A 19,472-nucleotide genomic window follows, 5' to 3' on the forward strand; every position below is an offset into this window, starting at 1 on the left:
AGTGAAAGACAAAATGGGATCACTGTTGAGGAAGTAAGCATACCATCCATTGATGTATTTTGTGAACTATTTTAATTTTTCACATTCCAAATAGGATTTATTTTTAATTATTTACTCCAGTGACTAAGTCTGGGCTGTGGTTTAAAAATAGATTTTTCCAGTGCAGAAAATTTCTCAGGAAGAAGTTTCTGGCTGCTTTATGCAGTGTTTAAGTGAGAACTGCACCTTGAGGACAACACGTTCCCTGTGAAAAAAGATGGCATATCCATTTTAGTGGCTCTAACCTTTACAGAATGCTATTATCAACTCAATTGTATGTTTTTTCCTGTTTCAAAAACATGTTCCCAAATGACTTCTAAAATAGCTTTCTTTCCTGTTAAATCTTTATGCCAAGCACCATTTTTCCCCTTCCTAATACTAAACTGTGGCTAGACTAAGATTTCTTTAAGAAGGTTGCATTGTCATGTTTGATATAGTTTTAAACAGGAATTAACAATAATGAGATATTTTCCTAATGGGATTTTTTACCTCCTATCTCTCAAGGCAATAAATTTTCTTTGGAATATGGAATAACTTGGAAAGGAGGAATGGGGAATAGCTGCCTTCCAAACAGTCACTGGTTTCAAGTAAATTCTTCTTCTTTTTTAAATAGTACTCATCACAAGAAGTTTTTTTCTTTCTAAAGACAGTGATGACCTGTCTTGAAAAGGAAACATATGACTCGGGACTATTTTGGTATAGTCTAAACACCTAATAGAGGAGAAATAGAACTTCCAGTTTCCCTAAGTAGGTAGTAAGTCAATTTCTAGTGGTAAACAAATAATTATAGGACATTGTCCTTTAGGGCCGTTTTAACTTTCAGCCTACTTCCATGGACTATTGTAGTCACTTCTTGAAGAACAGTCGTAATAGTTTGTTCTCTGTTTTCAATGAAAAACCTTATTTCAGCCCCAAGTTTTTTTTTTTTCTTCCCAGAAGTAATAAAAGTAGCCATCACTGAAAGAAAATGATGAAGTAAAAACTAAAGTGATGGGTCCTTTGTGGTCATATTGTGGCTACAAAATCACATGTGACCTTGTAGGGCAGGGGTAAGTGATACTCTCTAGATAATAACAATCTACTGCCTCTAAGAGTACTTAACAAAAGAAAGGACATTAGGAGCAAAAAGAAAGAAGGAGGAAAAAAGGGAAATATATTCTGCTTTAAGATCTCTCTCTCTCCTATATTCTTGGTATCACTGAGGTTTATAGGAATAGCTGAGGAAAATTATATAGTCATCTAGAAGTGCCACCTTCATCATCTGCCTCTAGAAAAGGAATGCAGTGGGGCAGCTAGATGGCATAGTGGAGAGAATGCTGAGCATGGACCCAGGAAGACTTATCTTCCTGAGTTTAAATTTGGCCTCCAGCACTTAATAGATGTGTAGCAATGGGCAAATTAACCCTGTTTGCTTCAGTTTCCTCATGAGCTGGAGAAGAAAAGGGCCAACCACTCTCTTCCAAAAAACCCTAACCAGGATCACAAAAAGTCAGACATGACTATAAAGTGGCTGAACAAAAAAAGAAAGTTTATAAGTGCTATTAGTGGATAGATTGGCAAAAATGTGAACAGAGAGAATAACTAAAGCCTTTTTCTAGCCAAAAATTTGAATGGTAGCCTAGTTTATAAGCCCCTAAAGATATAGTTTATTTTAATAATTATAATGAGGACTATGATATAATTTTAGGTTTCCAAAGTATCAGATTTTAAATTTTATGAATTCTTTGTCTCTCAAAAGTTCCTTGTGATGTCATTATATACAAATATGACAAATATCTGTATTCTGATAAGATTAATTTTGAAAACTTATTGAATTGAATACAATGTATATCACCTAACATTAATATTTACATATATACAAATAAAAACCAGTAATGGGATATTGCTACAAATAGAGACTTTAGTCAATAATAAAATCACAATAAATCATTGTAATTTCAGGACTTTTCTAATTTTCATTCTCTTCTGTCTTCATCCTGTATACTAAAGCTAGTAATTACATTTTTTTTCTGGAATTAGAATTGAAATATAAAAGAAAAGTTGACATAAGCTGATTTACAATATGTAGGATTTTTAATTTTGTTTGAATATTTGAAGCTGTATATTCTTTGTTGACTATAAATTATCACCCCTTGTGACTACCTCCATTGTTTTTATTCAAATTTCACTAATTGATGTTCTTTACTCAACAATAATAGATACATTAAGTTTGCCTGATTAAAAATATACAATATCATGTCACTTCTAGTGGATTTTTAAAAAAAAGTTCTTTTATTTCTGATTCACTGAAAAACCTAAGTAGCAAGCTGGAAATTTCCTGAATCCCATCTAATTACCTCCCATTCCTTCCTAAAGATTTTGTGAATACTAAAACTTTTGTATGTATAAAGCATGTACAATACACATATGTTCATATATGTATCATGTTTATATAGACATATATGTGTTGTGTTTGTGTACATATTTATACCTGATTCTATAATGAGTCAAAATGGTTTATTACTCATATAAACCTTTAATAAACATGGAATTCCTAGGAAAGCCACAAGTTTAAACTACTAAATGCAATTAAAGTACACTGAGAGTGTTAAAATCCCTTCTGTGAATTAGCATTTTATTTCTGAATAATCATCATTCTCTTTTATTGATAAAATAAACATGATCACATTTTCCTTACATGTAAATAAAATATGACCAAATGATGAATGATATTTAAATGAATATGAAAGAAAATGTTGATGAGAAAAAGGTTCTTTTCTCATATTTTCTTCTTAAGTTTAGAGATGCAGATATCAAAATATTCAAAATTCTAAGCTGGGAAGAGCTATTTAAATACTAAAACAAATCTACTAGGAAGTTTTTAAAATGTTATTTTATGAAAAATTTCAATTAAATATTATAAGGAGGTTATAGCATTCTATCACAAGAATAATACATCAGGATCAGGTAGAGTCTTATACTAGGAATGCAGGAATGTTTCAGTATTAGGAAAACCATCAACATAATTGACCATATAAATAACAAACCAACAGATATCATATGGTTTTTTTCAAAAGATACAGAAAAAGAATTTGCCAAAATACAATGGCAATTCCTTAGAATAACATTAGCAAACATTGGAATAAATGGAAACTTTGAAATATCATAAAAGCCACCCTATCTAAAACCATTAACAAGTACTATCTATTATGTAGAAAAACCAAAACCCTTCTCAATAAGATCACAGGTTAAGTTAGAAAGATCATTATCACCAGTACAGTTCAACATTGTACTAAAAATAATAGCTATAGCAATAAGAACAGAAAAAGAAATTAAAGAGCTAGACTAGGCAAGAAGGGAAAAAAGTTATCACTCTTTGCAGATGATATGAGAGTCCTAAATAATCAAACAAAAACTAATAGAAATAAATAACAACTATATTAAAGTTGTAGGATATGAAATAAAACAACACAAATAACCAGCATTTCTGTTTGCCACCAACAAAGGCCAAAAGCAAGAGACAGAAGAGGAAATTTCATTCAAAATAATTTTAGACTTTATAAAATTATTGGAGTTATAACTACCCAAAAGAAACCCAGCAACTATATGAACACAATATTAACACAATTACAAAACTCTTCACACAAATAAAGTCATACCTAATTACTGGAAAAAAGTGTTAATGGCTCACAGATAGGTCAGGCCAATATAATAATGACAATCCTTCATAGATTAATTTACCTATTCAGTGCTATACCAATCAAACTACCCAAAAATTATTTCATTGAGCTAGAAAAAATAATGAGAAAATTCATCTGGAAGAAAAAAAAGACAAAGAATATTGATGGAATCAATGAAAAAAATATGAATGAAAGAGGCCTTGCTCTACCAGATTTCAAACTCTACTATGAAGCATTACTCATCAAAACAATCTGGTACTTGCTAAGAAATAAGTAATAAATCAATAATCAATGGAATAGGTTAAGTAATCAACACATGGTAGTTAGTGTCCATAGCAACTCAGTGTTTGATAAACGCAAACATCTAAGCTTTTGGAGAAAGAACTCACTCTTTGACAAAAACTAGAAAACAGTATGACAGTATGGTGGCAATGAGGCATAAACCAACATCTTATACCATACACAAGGATAAAGCCAAAATGTATGTTGATCTAGAATAAAGGATAAACCAGGCGACCTTGGAAAAGTTTACCTGTCAGACTATGGATAAGGGAAAAAAATTGTAACCAAACAAGACACAGAGAACATTATGAAAAATGAAATGGATAATTTTGGTTACATTACATTTTAAAGGTTTTTGTAAAAACAAAATTAATGTAACCAAGATTAGAAAGGAAAACAAATTTGGAAAAGAAAATCTTCATAGCAAGCATCTCTGACAAATGTCTCATTATTTCACAAATATATAAAGAGAATTCGGTAAAGTTTATAAGAAAACAAAGCAGTCCCCATTTGACTAATGATCAAAAGATATGAACCAGCAATTCTCAGAGGAAGAAATTAAGTCTATAGTCATAAGAGGAAATGCTCAAATCACTATTGATTAGAGAAATGCAAATTAAAACAATTCTGAGGTACCCCCTTACATCTATCAGATTGGCTAACATGACCAAAAAGATAAATGATAAATGTTGTAGGGTATGTGGAAAAACTAGGACACTATTATACAATTGGTGTAACTGTGAACTAAATGAATCATTCTGGAAAGTGATAATGAACCATATTCAAAGGGCAACAAAACTATGCATACCCTTTCACTCAGCAATACCAATCCTTGTTCTGCATCCCAAAGAGATAAAAAATAAGGGAAAAGGACCTACCTGTAACAAACCATTTTAGCAGCTCTTTTTGTTGTTCAAAGAATTGGAAACTGAGGAGTTGTCCATCATCTGGGGAATGGATAAACAAGTTGTGGTATATGGTTGTAATGTAATACTATTGTACCATAAGAAATGATGAACAGGATGAATTCAGAAACAGCAGAAAGATTTATATGAACTGATGAAAAATAAAGTGCACAGAACCAGGAGAGCATTTACATTTACAGAAATATTATGATGATCAACTGTAAATGTCGAATCCTCAGCAAAGCAAGTTTCCAAGACAACCCCAAGGGACTCATGAAGAAATATGCTACATTCACAACAAGAACCAATGGAGTCGGATTACAGATCAAAGCACACTGTCTTCTACTTTATGTCCTTCATGATTTTTAAAACTTTTATGTGTGGTACGTGACATGACATGACATGAATAATATGGAAATATGTACTGTATGTAAACAATGGTATAACTTATATGAAAATATTTGCCACCTTGGGGAGAGAAAGAAAGGGAGGAAGAGAGAAAATCTGAAACTTAAAATGTCAGACAACAATTGTCAAATTGTTTCTATATATATATAAATAACTGAAAAATACTTTAAAATATTGCATTATGTTCTTATGAGACATTTGTTCATAAATTTCTTTATGTCTATAGATGTATATATTTAGATGCTAAGACACTTGAAATCTTTTTTAAAAATTTAAAAATTAAATATAATTTTCTAATTTTCTCTATTTAGGATTTGAACTATATTCCACATATATAGGAATGTGACTCTCAAGTGAATATGAGCTTTGTGAGGTCAGCAAATGTTTCTTATTTCAGCTAACATAACTCTAGCACCTAGCACAATGCACTGCACATGATAGTTGTGCAACAGATATTTGTGGAATTGAAGCAAAATTGTATGGTTCATGAAATATTGTTTTTGAAGGAACTTAAGAAGTCTACTTATCTTAAAATATAAGCTAAAAGAAATCAGGAATATCACTCTGCATTCAAAAGTACATTTACATTTTAAGACAAAGACCATCTGTTTCACAAAAATAACTATAATTTATAGGTTAATATGGCAAAAACAGGAGGCAGTCAACTAATATATATTCCTTGAGCATCTATTCTACTAGATGGTATGAGAAAGGACCATTGGGGTAACTGGATCAAGCTAATAGAGAAGTGAGTGCTAAACTGTATTGCAGAAAAGGAAATTGATGGATGGAGAGAGAAATGGGATACTCAACTCAATTATAAATTGGATTGAGACGAATTGTCTCAATCCATATTTTTAAGTCATTAATGAAAGATGGAGCTGTCAAGGAAGATATAATGGGGGAGATGGGATGTCCCAGTAAAGAATGAAGATGTTCACATGTATGGAAGAAAGAAGGGAAGGCATTGAGGGTGAGGGAAACTAAATAAACTCATGGAGATGATTGATGCTTAAAAAAATTAAAGTATCACTCACTTAAAATATAGTATTCATGAGAATATAAAATTCCACTTTTTTGTGTGGGTAGTAAGTAAATAGGGTTGAAGGGGGGTTTGTTGTTTGTGGACCTACAATTTTATCAGTGTAGGGAACTAGAGAACTATCTTTATGGAAACATTCTTTCTTGATACAAATTGACAAACAGGCTGTAATTTAAAATATAGAGGTGCTAATTGAAACAGTGATAGGTAAGCGATTGCTAATTGTTGGATAATTTAAGTAAATGTCCAAGAAAAGACTGAGCCTAGGTTTATTGACTGCAAAGTCATTCTGTTGCTTACTAAACCACCACTTATGTTATAATGTTGAATTCAGAATAACTAATTACATTTAATTTATTAAATATCACATTTAATCCACATCTGGGCACCTTGAACATTTGGGACTAATTTTTTTCCCCTGAGCTCACTCTAAAGAGAATACTCACCTATCTCTGGATTATATCAAAATTTCAACATTATTGCTATATAGACCTATTCTCTACCATTTTTTATCAAGGGCCATGGCCATCATTCAATGGGTATAATGATATCTTCTGTGTAGAACTGGTCTATAGTGTTGCTTGGAGCGCTAAGGGCATCTGACCTAAAGCATGGTTAAGATCTAATCCTTGGGTTGACTATCTGTGTGGTTACGCAGAATAGCTACACTCCAATTTTTATTATGGAAGATTATTAATTGTTTTTCCCTCAGCAGGAGGCATGGAAAGTGCTACATCTGTATTGGGAGCATTGCAAAGCAAATATTTAACCATCTGAAAAGCCTGTAATATCAAATAAATAGTTCCATCTTCAACCCATGGGAAAAAGCTGCCTTTTCCCCATAAACTTTATTAAAATCTAATTCTTAGGGCATGACTATGGGAAAATCCATTGCATTATAGCTATACTCATGATTAGAAGTCTAATTAACACTCCTTTGTGTTGAAGCATATTTTTCCACTTCCTCTACATGACTGCACTATGTCTCATATCTGAATACAAAAACAATTTTGAGTGATAAAACAAGAAAGAAATATCACCATTTAGAGTCACAGTGCTACTCTCTGGTCATATGTAGCATGCCATTGGAAGCCTCCCTTAAGTTATTTGATAATTAAGTGGGAATCAAACTCAAAACACATTTTTTTAAAATCAGAATTGGACAAAACTTGGTATAAATCTATGTGTGTACTGATTCCTCAGTAAGAAACCAATAATTCAGTTTGTATCTGCTTCAGAGACTCACTAGTCAGAGATCTAATTTTTCAGAAAAGATAAATAGTAATGAATAAAATAAAAAAGGAAAATGCTTATATAAATAGGCATTGGGAATCAGCAAGACAGTGGAAAATGTGTCACCCAATTAAAAAGAGATGAAAATGTTCCCATTAAAGTCAAAGGAATGCATTCACTATAACTGCACACACCAAAAGGGTGAGGTAGATGGAGGAGGAGATTGCAAATCACTTATTTGGGAGTAAACATGTGATTTGTGTTTAGTTTAGACCCATCCTAGAATAAGCTCTTTGCTTTTGACATTCCTTTCCTTTTCTTTTATAAATATATGTTTACTATTAAAAAGTAAAGTTTTATCTATACAAAGGTAAACATATATGTAGACTAAAGCATATGAACGTGGTGGGTGGTTTCTAAATTGTCAAACTTAACAAGACAAGAAAAAATATTCTGATGAAATGCATTTTTGAACTGCTCCTTGGTGTCATGCAGAGGTAAAGGATGAGCTGGAATAATTCATTAGTGGCTAGCTAATCAAGGCTCCTTTGTCTGCTAACGACAGCATCCATTTTCCTGTATCCTTGTTGCTTTCTCTATATGTTCCTTAGAACTGGCAAACAATTGAGTAAATCTAACAATTCTCAGTTGTCTTAAGACAGTCTGAAAATAGGAGAAAAATTTAGACTACTCCTTTTTTATTCATTCTTTATTGCTCTGGTCAAGTACTTAGCAAAAACACGCAAGTCTAAGTAAATTTTTATTTTTTAATCTGAGTTTTAGCATTATGATATAGTGGAAAGGAAAGCTGGATTGGTAGTCAGGTCTGTCTTTTTGCCACACATTTATTATGTGACTATGCCAAGTCTCAGACTCTTGAGATCTTAATTCTTCTCTACCCCTCTTTGTAAAATGATGAGGTTGGATTGATAACCAATAAGGGTTTCATAACTGCTATGTGGAATGTCCTAAGTAATTGTATTTGAATTTCTTGTTGTTCATTGAACAAGGCACTCAGTCTATGGGCTCTATGCATTTTCCCTGACCATACTCAAATGTCTGGAATGATTTCCCTCCTCATCTTTACCTCCAGGATTCCCTGCTTTCCTTCATTCTCAGTTAAAGACCCATCTTCTGCAAGCATTCTTTCAAGTTCTCCCAGTTTTTCAGGTACTTTATCACTTCCCCCTGGGACTTTTCCAATTTATCCTACATAGCTCTTGCTTTTACATAGTTGTTTGAATATTCTCTCTTTCCCATTAGATAGATATATACAAAATAGATATAAAATAGATGCAAGATAATTGGATAGGGTGGGATGGGGAAATGTTCCTGCAGAAGGTAATGCTTGGGTTGAGCCTTGAAAGAAACAAATGATCAAATAAACTACTCAATTATCTAATGGGAACTGTGATCTCATCTATTTAGGAGTCCCTTACAATAATGCAAGTTGCAACCCATTCATGCCTCACTCTCCTCTTTAACTATTGTCCAGACCTTGCAAACACTTGCCACAGGGAATTCACACAGCATTTGGGATGCTTTTCTTGCTTTTTCCAAGCCCAATGAGGATCTTAGTGGAGAACTGTAACCAATCCTCTTTCCTCCCTTGAGACCAGCTTATCTTTTCATTCTGCCAAACTACTCCTGGAGAGTATGTTTTACAAACTTTAATGTGCTACATGTGTTAGCTATTACTCATCACCTTGACTATTAATAAGGAAACTGGGAATTCTAAGAAGAAGAGGTATGAAAGGAGGAGAGTTCTGGCTTAGGTATAGACACTGCAAACATAAAAAGATGGGACATTGATAAAAAACATTTATCAATTTGACTATACCATAATGTATATTAATAAGAATAATCTACGAGAGTGAAAAGATACACTTAAGCTAGGATGTGAAAGACTTTAAGTAAATGACAAGCAGAAGATTTTATGTCTGCTCTGAGTGGTAATAAAAAACCCCTAAAGTTTACTGAGTGCAGACCTGGCATTGTCAGACTTATGCTTTAGGAAAATCATTTTGTTAGTTATGTGAGGAATGGATTGGGTTGGGGAAAGGTGTGAATCAAGGAGACCAATCAGAGAACTGCTTTAATCGTCTAGGAAAGAGGTAATAAAAGCTTGGAAAAGATGGTAGCTATATGAATGGAGAGAAAGATGTTAGGGAAGTAGAATTGACAGAATAGATACTTTTCTTCAAATTTAGTGATTTTACATTTGGACTTAGGCTATCACTATTTGCTTTTTAATATCTTCTTTATTCAAGAAAATATGTGATGAAGGTTCAAATTATTAAATCCAACTAACAAAATTTCTTGGTTATTATAGACTTGTTCTGGTCACTTAAAATATGCACACAGTAAAAATAAACCTATCATTTTTATAAGATTATTCAAAGGGTCCTCTGACCATAACCTTTCTTTGGGTACTTGTAGCTGAATGGGGGAAAAAAAGAAATGTTGTCTGATTGTTTTAGTATGTTTTTAATATGCTTACCATATCTCTTTGTGCCCCATATACCACTGATAAGAGTTAGAATCAGAATGTGTGAGGTCTGGCAGAAAGGATTAAGATTTCACTTTCTGATGCATAGAAAGAACTAGGGCATTTTGGGAAGAAATTTTGATACAAATTATTTTCTCTTGCCCATGTTAGATAAAATTTAGCAGTCATGTAAATCAACAAATCCACAATCTACTATATAATCAAGTAAAAGGAAAGGAAAATCCAGAATCATATCATCTCAGCTTAAAAGGGACTTCACATACTTTAAGGTCTAAGCTTTACCTGGATACCTAGACATCTGTCCCTATTATAAAATTCTCTACAAATTGTCATTCATATTTTAATGACATCTATCTAGGGGAAACCTATTTGCTCCTGAGGTATCCCATTTCACTTTTGTAAAGACGTAATTATTAGAAAATTAGAAAGGGGCTAAATTTATCCCTTTGCAACTTTCACCCAGTGCTGTGGAGGGGAAGAGGTAGGAGAAGAAGGAGGGGAAGAGGAGGAGAAGAAGGATGGAAGGGGGGAAAGGAAAGGGGAGGAGAAAAGGGAAGAGGAAGAAAGGACAGAAAAGAAAGAGAAAGGCAAAAGAGAGAGAGAGAGAGAGAGAGAGAGAGAGAGAGAGAGAGAGAGAGAGAGAGAGAGAGAGAGAGAAAGAGAGAGAGAGAGAGAGAGAGAGAGAGAGAGTCAGAGACAGAGACAGAGACAGAGACAGAGGCAGACAGAGAGAGACAGAGAAAGACTGACAGAGACTGATAGACTTACAGAGAAAGAGAGACAGAGAGGGAGACAGATAGAGACAGAGAGAAAGAGAGTCTTTTCTTAGTATAGAATAATCTAGAGTTGGATGCCAAATGGCATGTTAAACAGAAGTAAGGGTACTGGCTTAGGAGGGTGGGAAGGAGAAAAGCCTTCATTCACCAAATAAACACAATCTGCCAATGATTCTAGCTTATACATGTAATCCTGGGACTTTGTTCCAGTTACTGTTTAGCTCAGGATAAAGATGAATATAGAAATGTGTTGAAACTGGGCGAGGGTTCCTGTAGGATGCTGCCAAAAGGAAGTCAACAAGGAGTGAATACTGCTTAATTGGGCATCTTGTTACATTCCTCAGGTGATAACATGATCAAACATTTTCATAGTACATATTATTAATAGGCTGTTGAGACAGCTGCATATTGCATAGTTGCAAGGCAGAAAGGAAGTAATGGCTGAAAGTAAGGACAAGGATATGCAGGTGTATATATAGGAAGTGGGTCAGAAAAAGGAATAAGAAAAATGCTGTGCAATAAAACCTCTATTTCTTAGGAAACTTGGGAAAGCAGATAAGCTTCTCTAGATTTTTAAAATACTCAAATCCATGATCCAATCAATGTGGTCATCTCTTCTAATGATGGCAATCATAATCCATTAATGCCTATGCTTTCTGATTAAGATGCAGTGGTATTTTGAAAGTAATGACCTAATGCTTTCAAAGCATTTTGCAAATTTACCTTGGGGTGGGGTGGGATGCAGAACAAAACACCGGAGTCTGAATTGTCACTATTATCATTGGATCTCAGAATGTTAGTCAACTTTGTCAAGAACAACCTACAAGAACTTACATGTTTCTTCTCTTATGATGAACCACCCATGCCCAGAATAGAGTAATCCCTGCGGCTACTGAGAACATACCAAGACCTCCCATGTAGATGGAACCACTTGCATTTTTTTCTATAACTATAAGTAAGTCCCTTAGAGGAGCTTCCATTCTTCTTCACTGCAAGTAATTTGATATAAAATGAAATCAGTTTTGCTAGGTCAACTAGGCAATGCACTTAAAAAAATATTTTGGAACATGATGGAACTAATTAATCCCAGTTACATATTTTACCTTCCCAGACAATTATACTAAAAATAGGCTATATATAAAAATAGGTATCTCCATAAAGTGTTCTGAAATTCCATGAGGTGCTAATCAGAAATGTACAACTAAAAGTAATTCAAAATTAGGTAGAGGAGCAGATGGGCAAATGTGTATGTTTAACTTCCATAAGATTTGAAGATAGATGAACTCTAAAACTTCAAGTGGACTTAAGAGAACTTCTACCATATAAAACTATTTGAAATCTACTTGAACAGACATTTATTAAGCACCTAATATGTACCAGACAATGTATTCTGCTCTGGAGCTATTTATATGGGAGTCTGTCCAGACCTTCATTTATATTCTACTTGGGAGTGGGAGGCATGCAAAGCTTGATAAATATAACAAAATAAATACAAAGTGATGGGTAGAGGAGGGGCACTAAGAATTGTCAGAGTCAGGGAATACTTCTCAAAGTAGGTTCTATTTGAGCTGAAAAATCAACCTAGATATGCTCCAAACTACAGAGCTGCAGACATAGGAGAATGGGGGAAAGCCAGACTTTTTCAAGACCTACAGGCAAAAAAATAGAATGTCTTGTCAGGATAATGGTAAATACGCCTGAATTCTGTGACAGTAAATAATGTGTAATCAACCCCCCAAAAAGGCTAGAGGCTAGAGCAAGATTGTAAAGTTTTTTTTTTTTTTTAAATGCCAGAGTAGTTAGTATTTTATCCCCAAAGCTACAGGGACCCACTGACATGCATGTAGGATACAGATGTGGCAAAGAATGATTCACACAATTCCTGAAGTTCTTTCTCCTTGTAAAGACTCATCCTGTGTTCATTGGATGCAGCATCCCTGCAAGGTAGGTTACTCAGCTGACCTGGCTGGGTCTCTTTTCCTGATTTCATTGCTGGCTCACTTTTCTGCAGTGATGAATCTTACGCCTTGAAGCTATTTCCTCATCTGGCGACAGTCTCTCTGAATCCACATTATAACTGGGTGCCTGTCTGTGTTTATTGCCATAACAGAAAAGTGGAAGGCTGTCCCTTGCAGTTAGGAAGACTTAAAACTCCATCACAGTAAGGATCCTGTCTCAGATCCTTCCCAGCAATGGTACCACTCTCTCTTTCCACCAAGGAAAAATGGTAGATGGTGAAGTAGACTCGGGGGATGAGGAAGAGAAAGAGAAAAAGTCCTTTCCTCTCTCCCTCCCAAATCAATGCCAACTCTAAAAGCTTCAACTGATGAATGACTTGTCATATTTATTTTTTGTTTGTTTTTCACTTGACATTTAAAAATAAGCCAAACATAAGTCCAAAGGGCACGACTGATTCTCTTCACTAAACAGAAATTATTTCCCATGTGGTATCATTGTCACCAAGACTTTATCACCCTCTTAAATTCATAAAGAAATTATTCACATATCATTGTAGGGTTATAGGAAAGTTAGTAAGACCTAAACTAGTCACTTATAATTAAATTCCAGGTTTTCTTTGACTCCATCAATGAGGGTAGAGAGTGGAACTCTGTTCCTTAATCTGATTACTACTTTAATCCTTCCATGTTTATGTTATTAGAGGTGGGAGGGAAACTCCCTCCACTCCATTCATAAATTATTTTAAAGGTCATATGAATAAGAGGAAAAGTATCCTTGGTTCATGGTTACACATTCAAACATAAGAGTAAAACAAAATGAAATAATTTTCAGATGAGTATATGTATTCCAAGTTTGTAATCTAGATTTACAAATTCATCATCTAATTAATTAGGTTAATCAGGGAACATTTAATTACATGAAAGAACATTCTTCTCTGAGCTTAGCAGAATCATATACTTAATAATTTATGTAGAATAATTTAAAATGGAATAAATATTTCATTTATATGTAGTATAAACTTCTTTGGAGGAACAAATATGAATATCTTATAAAATCAGCAATCATTCATACAGCTGATACATGGTAATTGTTGTTCAGTCATTTCGGTTGTGTCCAAATCTCTTCATGATTCTATTTGGGGCTTCTTAGAGTGGTTTGACATTTCCATTTCCAGCTCATTTTATAGATGAGGAAACTGAGACAAATGACTTGCCCAAAGTGATATAACTAATAAGTATCTGAAGTTTGATTTGAACTTAGGTTTTCCTGATTCCAGAGTCAACAAGCTGCCTGCCCTCACACAGTAACTTGCATATTAATATTGGTTTTCAGAAATTAATATTAATAAATTCTACACATATATAATTTCCATGTAAATATGCATATCTAAGCATATATTAGTGCATATATATGTATATATACATATATATAGAGAGAGGTTATTAGTCATTTTCTAGTTCAAATACTACCTCTGTGCCCATTATTTAATCTCTAGATTAAATTTTCTCACCTAAAATAAGGATAATAGCATGCATCTTACAGTTGTGGGAATCAGTGAGATTATATATATACATATATACATATATATATATGTGTGTGTGTGTGTGTGACTTTGAAAAACTCAATACTTGTTCTCTCTCCCTGTCTTATGTATATGTATACACATACATATGTAGAAATATATAAACACATACGTAAACATTATATGTATATATATATATATATACATATAATGAGTAGGAAATTATTAAAGTAGGCTAAAGTTTGAACAAAATTTCAAGAACAATTATACATAATGTATTTGTACATTCAAGCTGCCAAATTAATTATATAGTGTCACTTAATTACTAAATATTATTATTAATATATTACTACAGTCTACCTCTATTTTTATTTATCTATACCTGTTCATTCTACCCATTAGAATGTAAGCTTCTTGAGGGCAGGAATGACTTTTTTCCATCTTTCTTTTTAACCTGAACACTTAGCATTTAGTGTAGCACAGAGAAATTACTTAATAGATGCTTGTTTTTTTTTAATACCCTCTTTGCTTATGACTTTACCCCTCCTCAAAAATGTCTTCTAGCTCCACAACCCCATTCTATTTTCTCTAACTTTTTCTATGTTATTTTTTGTATGCTAAGTGCTTTACAAACACCCCATTTGAGATAAGAAAAAGAACACTAAGGGATAGATGCTATAATTATTCCCATTTTATAGAATTGGGGAAATTGAGGCAAGCAGAGATTAAGTGACTTACCCAGTGTCACTCAGCTATTAAAATATCCAAGGTCTGATTTGTAAGCAGGTATTTTTTATTTCTTATCTACAATTCTCTATTGTGACACCCAACTGTCCAATCAAAAATTTCCCATACTGAAATTCACCATGGTTTAGGTTATATTCCCTGAATGGTCAGATTTCAAATAAATAAGAACTAACTAATTTGCAAACCTATTCATGCTACTGAATTTCTCTATATTACTATATTGCTTTTTCCTGATAATATGTATATTAAAAGAGGTTTTCAGATCTAGTGCCTCATTACAAAGAAGTAGTTCTAATAGTGGGCATTTCAGGCACTTTTGGAGGTTAAAGTGTATAATATTGTTAGGAAGGATGCTTTTAATATTGTCTTTAAAATTGTACCACAATTTTTGGGAACATGTTATATCTAATATGAATTTATGTTTATCATGAATGTAAATGTTCCAGTGAATTTATTTAATAAGTGAAAAATTGTGGTCTTAAAATGTTTAATTATGACAAAATACCCCAAAGATTTAGAGTAAGTATAATCCCAATACAAGAGACAAAAGCAAAAAAACAAAAAACATAATTTGATTTAAAATATTATTAATGGCACACACATGAATCAAATGACTATTTCTACTCTAAATCATTTTTATCATATTACTGAGAAATTTTACTTTTAAACTAATTAGTGAAAAAATGAAAATATTTTTGATGCAAAACTATGTTTAATCTTCAGATATAGAAGCTTCCTGAACCAACTATCTTAGTATATGAACATTAAAAGAAGTTGCTTTATTCTTCATAACTTAATATTTGCTAGTGAGCAAACTTCCATATTTTCATTATGATTAAACTAATCATTTTCCTTTAAGTTCCCAATCCATTAATAATGTAAATAGCAATATAATTATTGAAGAACTTTTCTAAATATCCTTCTTTAAAAATCTATTAATCTACAAGCTCAATTCCACTGGGAAAAATATGAATTACTTTATTGGAATGAATCCTTATCTTGAAGAAAGTTATTTAAATACTTTATGGCCTTTCTCAAAAAGATACCTTTCTAAATTGTTTGTATAATTATGTGATAGAGATGAACCGTTTCTTTTAGAAAACTTTACCTACTTTAACTACTAAGTTTTGTAGTTGAAGCTGAATTGTAGAGTTCTTTGTCAGGATAGAAAATTACTAATAGGAATTCATGTATATATTTTCCTTATAGAACTTTTAACCTATTGTTAGAGAGAGGACTACAGATCATGAGAGTGACTTTTTTCCAAATCCCTAAATTATTAGGATCACGATTGGAAAAGTTGGAGAATAAGCTGAAGGTAATCAAATTAATCTGTAAATAGTTATCATTAGCATATTGACTAACCAATCAGATCATTTCCAATTATATTTAAATGTGAATAAAGAATGCTGCAAATGTGAACCATCTGTGGCACATATACTATAATTTAAAATAAAATATGGTTTTGAATCATTTTTATTTGAATTTTGTTACTATAGGATATTATTTTGATTCAGGGAGTCATACTTTATAAAAGATGATTATGATAATAGATAGGCAGCATAGATGAACAAATAAATGATTGTTTTTAGAATCAGGAAGATGTAGATTGAAGTCCTATCTCTTACACATAATGGTTGGGTGACTTGGGTAAGCTGTATAACTTCTTAGAGCTCTAGACAACTCTTTGAGAATATAAGTTGAAAAAAAAAGTATATAAGTTGCAGAGGACATGCTCCCTTACCTTCCCTTAAGGGAAGCTTCCTTACCCAGGAGTTCCTGATACCAGAAAATAAGAGGTTCAGTCTTTACTTCTAATTACAGAGAAGAGAAGAGAAGAGAAGATGCATTTATATAGAATTTATGTGTCAGACACTGCTAAGCACTTTTTACAGTTTTTCCATTTAACAGTTGAAGGACTAGAGATAGGCAGAGGTGAAGTGACTTATCTAAGGTCACAAAGCGAGTAAATGGATGAAGCCAAATTTGAACTCTGGACTTTCTGATGCCAGATCTGGCACTTCATCCACTGAGCTAATATCAGCTATCTCTATGAGTCACAAAGTGATGTTAAATTTTATAACTGACATTATTATAACTGACATGATATTTGAAAGCTCAAAAATATTTCATAAAAATTGGGTCTGTGATATGCAAATTCCATTTGGTCATGTCTTTGGAAATGGAATTTATAGTTGTTTTGACACAAAATGAATTTTCCTAATGAAACACAAAGGCTGTCAGCCAAAATGAAAGAATCAGAAAGTTGGAGAGGAAAAAAAATGGGGAAATATAAGCCTACTGGGTGGTTATCTCCAGTTGGCTTGGACATGTCAATTTTATCAACAGAAGCAAACCCACCCCTAAAACTGTCAAAAAAGCAAACAAAATAAAAACATGTTAATTTTTTTTTAAAGTAGGATTGCAGAGAGAGAGCTGCAGAGAAAACTACCTTTTTTTGCAGAGAGGTCAATTGCCAGATGCCATTTTTACCCAAGATAGAGAAATGAGGAATTTCATTTGAGATTTCAACTTGACTGGCCACATTGGTTGACATGTATACCCAGTTTCAAAGGGAATTAATATTTTCTCTAACTCAATCAGAAGAAAGACAACTAATTAGATATACCTGTGAATATAGACTGTCTCTGTCTCTTCTGCTCTACTAATTCCAAATCCTGTGCTCTTTCCATTTCTCTGCGTAGTGTTGGCCAAATTTCTGGAAGGGGATTTTTCCCATCTCGAATTCTAGTGGTCTCTGATTGTGTATCTTTTCATTGTATAGGAATTCCCCATTAAAAACAAATCTTCTTATGTCACTATGATAATTTACTATTGTTCCATTCACACTTATTTGTAGTTTCCAAGGCCTTTTGTAGACTTCCGGATTCTTTTTTCTACCCTATCTGCCAGACTTTCAAGGACCATATCAATTTTGATAAAGTCCTTCCTCTTCCTGAAGGATACAAAATAGTAACAAGGGTCCCAAATGTGTATTTGGTTAAATCAAAACTTTCTAAAAGTTTATGGAATTCTTTAGTCATCTCTATTAGGGCAACCAGGCAGCTGACTCTTATTTTCTTCTCATTGACTATTCTTAAAGTACCTGCCATAATAAAGTTGCCTAGCATTATTTCCACAGTCTCCTCCCATTCATTTATTTTTCTTTACTATATCAGTCATAAAATTCTCACTGATAGTCCAAGTTACCACCATTTTACCCAGTGTTTCTTATTTTTGTTACAGAGCAGAGTGTGCCTTGCTCCTATTTCTATTTCTTTTCACCTCTCCTTCTATCCCCTATCATGGACCAGTTTGAGTTATATACTTTTTCTCCATGTTTTTTCACACACAAGCAAAAACACATGCCATTTCCTGACTCCTGTCAAAAATGACTAATTTGCCACTGAAAATATTTGGAGAAATGTCTAAGACAAATTAAGAAACAAAGGGAGTGGCTTCTGTAGGAAGGACACTCATTTACTGTATTTTTACAAAGCACTTCCTGCTTGGGGTATATGTCCTTTGTTCTCTCAGCCCATGGTTGGATATAATAAAACAAAGGAAAACTAAGAGCAAATACTTGTAGCATCCAATATGCTGATGCTGAAGATTTGCTGCCAATGAGAAACAGACCCTTGTTTTATGGGGAAAATAAGACCATGACTCAACAACGTTGGCAAATGGATCTGCCAACAATTAGTTAACCCAAGCAAGTCTATGTATTCACTCTGCTTTTATTTTTTTTTATTTTAAGGTTGTGTCTACATGAAACTGAAACATGCAGATGGGAAGTGAAAAATTAGTTGTTCTTCCAGATGTCTTGTCTCCACACTGCCAAACATCTGGATAGTTGGAAGTATCTTCTACACTTTGTTCTTAGCATCTAGATGGTGACCATCATGGAGACAAGACATTCATGTGACTATTTCATTTAAAAAAATGTTTCAATAATGGTTAGAAAGTAGTATGGTAGAAAGAAAACTTGATGTCGAGTCAAAGGACCTGGGGTCAAATCCCCAATCTTTCAATTATTGTCTACTTTTTGATTTTGGAAAATATTCAAAATATTTTTTTCAGTGTCCTTCACAATTTTTTTTCAGAGAGACCATTCCTCAATATCTCTTGTTCTTTACTTCTCTCCCCCCCAAAAAAAGACATTTTATCTAAGAGAATGGTCTTTCCATAGAAGGCACTGACTAGTTAAAGGATTTACCTATTCTAGAGGTCTGTGCATTTCTGGATAAATTAAAAAAAAGTTCAAACTCAATAAACTTATTGGCCATGAATAAGTATATGACTATGATTATATATTAGAGTTGAAATTCAGTTAGGTGGTCCATTGGATAAAGCCCCAAATTTACAGTCAGGAACAACTAAGTTCTACGCTT

The 19,472-nt window shown here is 33.2% G+C and overlaps 1 protein-coding gene across 3 annotated transcripts in view; it reads right to left on the reverse strand.

The window, feature by feature from the left end:
* Positions 1-19,472, reverse strand: part of CALCRL (calcitonin receptor like receptor) — a 117,846-nt gene that overhangs the window by 67,199 nt on the left and 31,175 nt on the right. The window contains exon 2 of one of the 3 annotated variants that reach the window (XM_056794108.1): positions 4,859-4,927. The exons of the other annotated variants lie outside the window; for them this stretch is intronic. The gene's annotated coding sequence lies outside the window, so the exon portion shown is untranslated. The remainder of the gene's footprint in view (positions 1-4,858; positions 4,928-19,472) is intronic. 3 annotated transcript variants of the gene reach the window in all.

Source organism: Monodelphis domestica, chromosome 4 (assembly GCF_027887165.1).
Source record: "Monodelphis domestica isolate mMonDom1 chromosome 4, mMonDom1.pri, whole genome shotgun sequence".
Classification (NCBI taxonomy): domain Eukaryota; kingdom Metazoa; phylum Chordata; class Mammalia; order Didelphimorphia; family Didelphidae; genus Monodelphis; species Monodelphis domestica.